The following is a 5,024-nucleotide window of genomic DNA, read 5'->3' on the forward strand; positions in this document are numbered from 1 at the left end:
GGAGTAGGGTATGTTCTATTGACTCAGGTGTCAAAGGGAGGATATTCAGACAACTGGGGTGGTTGCGTCATCCCTGCCCTGCAATCTTGGGTGCCTTACAATGGCTTGCTGAAGTAGCTCCCACGTGGGCCACTCACAAACAGCCTTCCCATATGCAAGCCACACTCTGAGTGTCTGTGTGTAACTGCAGCCTGCCAGCTACACCCTGTCTCTCCCCAATCTTGGTTATACTGCAGGGTGACCCCAACACAGCCCCAGTCCTGGATCTTCTGTCAGAAATGTATGTCCTGTACTGCCCAGCCATCTCCTGGACAGTACAAATATTTTAAGTCCATTATTCCTTAAAGGGAATAATATATCTGCTTATTACTTTAAATGGAGTTACCCAGACACTTCAACTTAAGCACCCTGAATTAGATAAAACAGTAAAACAAAGTTATTAACTACAAAGAGGGAGAGTACAAGTAAAAGAGGCATAGAAGTCAGAAATGGTTACAAGAAAAATAGATTAAAATGCTTTCTAGTGCTAATTTAGCAAACTATATTAGATTCAAGACAAACTTCTCACTATATGCTTCCAGCAACGTTACTGACCAAACTCTTCAGGTCAGGACCCCTCTGCCCTAGAATCCAATGGTGGTTCTCCTTTGTCATCTTAGGTGCAATGCCAAAGGCAGACAGGGAGAGAGAGGGGTGCTGTTCCTCATTTTTATAGTTTCAGTTCCCTTCTTGTAAAACATTTCCATTGGAGTACCAGAGGACAAAGAGTCTATGTGGAAGGATGTTCCATGCAGATTTTTTTACCTGTTAGAGCTTCCTGCTTGATGACTCTGTTTACTACCTAAATGCAAATTAAGGCAAGCACACAACCCTTCCTTTGTTTAGGGCAGACCTGACTTCTGCCTGGGCAGGGCTGTGGGGTTTGGAACATAGGTTAATATTTTTTTATTATATGGAGATATACCTATCCCATAGAGCTGGAAGGGACCTTGAAAGACTTCTGCCTTCACAGCAGGACCAAGTACTGTCCCTGACAGATTTTTCTGCCAGGTTCCCTAAATGGCCCCTTCAAGGGCTGAATTCACAACCCTGGGTTTAGCAGGCCAATGCTCAAACCACTGAGCTATCTCTGCCTGTCCCCTCCATACTGGGGAATCTTGTAATTTCACATACAGTGTTGCCACACATATTTTATCAGGACAATATGAACCAGCAAATTGAGGTTTCAGAAAATACCTTACAAAGCCTACCTTGTACAAAGATTATTACACTACTATGCAAGGTGTGAATACAGAGGTGTATTCAGTCACAGAAGGGGTCATGTCAGTTCTCTGAATGGTGCTGCTGACAGAGCCAATGATATCGGCTGTAGAAAACTCACTCACCTTTGCTTCCTGGCATCATCGGGTGAGAGGAAGGAGAAATTGCTAGTTAAGGTATAGGAAATGCAGTCCGAGGTCTGTCAAGCATTGACTGATATGGAAGGGAGCAAAAGTACAGCTAGGTGTGTGTGTGTGATGGGGGAATTCCTGGATTTTCTTAATGAAAAATGAACTGAAGTGCTCTTGGCAGTCTGGATTGAAGATTCTTCACAAGGAAATGGTCTAGATTGCTTGCTTTGTTTTTTAGGATTTCACCTGGATGGCTTCTAAAGTCTGCAGGATGCTCATGGATTGCTGAGAATTTGGGAAAACATATAGACCCATTCTAAGAGTAATTTCCCAAACACTGCAATACATTGTAAAAGGCACCAGTCCTCATGGAGGACAACCGTTTCCAAGGTACAATATTCCCATGACAACAAAAAATCAAACCGTTTTCAAAATATTGAAATAACTTGGCTTTCTCAGATGTACAAATCAAGAATATGTTGTTGTCCAACAAGCCTCACACTTGCAAAAGCAAATTTTAAAACTTCTCCAGCAGAGGTGTATGACCAATATTTCAGGTGGATGGAGTTTGTTCTGGTACTGTTCAAGTAGAATCAAAATAGGACTTATAACAAAGCAACCACAACCTTAGCTACTCACAGGTGAGAGTGATGTTAGTTTTCTCTAATTATCACCTCCAGGTTACTTAAAAGATTATAGGCAGTGCGTAATTCACTGAAGCTACACAAGGCCAAAGGTTGCTGCTGCTGAAGCTAACTGAGGAGCACACATAGCCAGTTGAAAAACTGGTCTCATTCTTTTGAGAGGGAGCAACTTGTGTCAGGGGACCTTGGTTGCCAGGGGTCCTGAGATTAAATCTTGGGCAAACCATCTGAGATGGGGAAGGTGGTACCTTTAAATCTTATAAAATATTTCTCCAGACTAATTTATAAAATCCTTCACATGGGGGACATAGGCTCCAATACAGTGTCTTGTTGATAAACCAGTCTGTCTTAGGCCTTGTCTACACAGGAAAGTTGCACTGTTTTAACTTAAATGGGTTTTAAAACGGATTGAGTTAAATTTGTATAAACCCCGTGTGGCCTAGCAAATAGAGCACTGGACTGGGACTCAAGAGACCTGATTCTATTCCCTGCTCTCTCACTGGCCTGTTGGGTGATCTTGGGCAAGCCACTTAACTGCTCTGTGCCTCAGTTTCCCCTTCTGTAAAATGAGGATGATGATATTGATCTTTGTAAAGTGTGTTGAGACCTACTGATCAAAAATGCTAGACAACAGCTATCTAGACTACTATTTTTTCAGTATAAGAATGTTTTTTTTCCAGTTTAGCTTAAGTCCGTTGGGAACAAACTATGGCACAGCAGATTTAGATTAAATCTCAGGAAAAACTTCCCAACTGTAAGAACAGTAGGACAATGGAACAGACTACCTAGGGAGGTTGTGCAAGCTCCTTCATGGGAGGTTTTCAAAAAAAGGCTAGATAGCCATCTGTCTTGGATGGTTTAGACACAACAAATCCTGCATCTTGGCAGGAGGTTAGACTAGCTGACCTTTGTGGTCCCTTCTAACCCTATGGTTCTATGAAATTTCAGCTTAACTGCAATAAGCCTCTCTAAAACCAAAATAAGTATCCATACACACAGGGATTGCACCAATTTAAGTAAATCAGGTTAAATTCACACTTTGCTGGAATTTAACTGGAGCATCTTCTTCAAGTAGACAAGACCTTAAATTCAGGTGTGGGGTTCAAATTCTGGACATTCCCTGTAAGAGTGTGAAAGCTGTAGTTCCTTTAAATTTGATGACTGGCTCAAGCCTAAATCATATGAGCAGAGATTTTCAAAGGAGCATAAGGGATTTAGGCACCAAAACACATTAAAATTTAATGGGAGTTGGGCTTCTTGAAAGTGTCAGCCATGGTTCTTCCCTGGATATACACCGTACATGGAGTCCAAATCAGAGTTCTGGCTTTTTTTGTCCAGTGCTCTGTCTTGCTTTGGATATAGTGTAAGTGATGAAGAGAGTTCAGTGCATACTGACCTAGGCATTTAAAAATATCCTGAACCGAAGTGTGCCTGGTCCTCTCCCGTCTGGTGGCCAGGCCTTTCATAGAATCATAGAAGATTAGGGTTGGAAGAGATCCCCAGGAAGTCATCCAGTCCAACCCCACGCCCAAAGCAGGACCAACACCAATAAAATCATCCCAGCCAGGGCTTTGTCAAGCTGGGCGTTAAAAAACTCTATGGATGGAGATTCCACCACCTCCCTAGGTAACCCATTCCAGTGCTTCACCATGCTCCTAGTGAAATAGTGTTTCCTAATATCCAACCTCAACCTCCCCCACTGCAACTTGAGACCATTGCTCCTTGTTCTGTCATCTGCCACCACTGAGAACAGCTGAGCTCCATCCTCTTTGGAACCCCCCTCCAGGTAGTTGAAGACTGCTATCAAATCCCCCCTCACTCTTCTCTTCTGCAGACTAAACAAGCCCAGTTCCCTCAGCCTCTCCTCGTAAGTCATGTGCCCCAGCCCCTGATCATTTTCGTTGCCCTCCATTTTCCATCCAAAAGTCAGTACACACTCCCTCTCCGCTACTGTAGTCCAGACATTCAGCATAAAATGATATATGCCTTAGGAACAATGAATGGACAACTGTCCTTGGGGTTGTCAGAAGAAACATGGATTGGGTCAGGAGGGGGGGCATGTACTGCAGGGACCATAAGCTTGGTTCTGCCTGAGGGGTGGGATGGAACGAGGGATATGGAGGTCAATGCATAACAAAGGTGCTGCAGTTAATTGGCAGGAGTCAATTTACCTGAAAGCTTTCTCCACACAAACACCTTGGTGTGCATGCACGGTTTTCACTGTGGAAAGGTTTCATGTCTAGAGTTCACTCTGGAAGGGGCTCTCAGAGAGAAGGTATTTTTTGTCTAACACTTATCCACAAAATAGTCCTCCCCCAGGAGGTGCACACGTTCATTTTCTCTATGAAAAAGGCCAAACACACGGGTTTTTTCCTTTCAAAAAATTCACAGGTATGAGACTCCACATACAAAGTCTCAACAGAATGTTTTCTGTCAACAGAGCTTTAATGGCAAATACTGGGCCATGCCCTTTTGCCCTGTCCAACAGGCCAGCAGGGGATTCCCCTAGCCCAAGAACAGCCTTCCCTTCCATTGATAAGCACAGGGACCAGCTCCTCTCATTTGCAATTGTATAACATACCTGTGGTAACAGCACAGAAAAATCCTTCCAAAGATTTTCAAAACAGTGGTCACTGGGCACTTGCTAGCAGTAAATGAAGAGGTGGCAGGTAACATGGTGTTGGCTCCTCCTCCTTGGTATGACAAGAGTGATCATGTGCTTGCTAAAAAGTATTAAACACGTCTTGTCATGCCAGCTAGGAGTTTTATTACAGAATTTTAACAAATAGCTGACATAAAACAGCCCAAAATGAATACCACTCTCACCCACTGCTACTGCGTACAGGAATTGTACTAGGTGTATAGCACCAGCAGTAGGTTAAGTGGATATTAGCAATAATACTATCACTTTTCCAGGAGCAAATGTCCAACGTATGGTAACAAAACTCATATAAAAGCTAAACCAAATAACCTTATCTTGCATTTTAGT

Source organism: Emys orbicularis, chromosome 8 (assembly GCF_028017835.1).
Source record: "Emys orbicularis isolate rEmyOrb1 chromosome 8, rEmyOrb1.hap1, whole genome shotgun sequence".
Taxonomy (NCBI): domain Eukaryota; kingdom Metazoa; phylum Chordata; order Testudines; family Emydidae; genus Emys; species Emys orbicularis.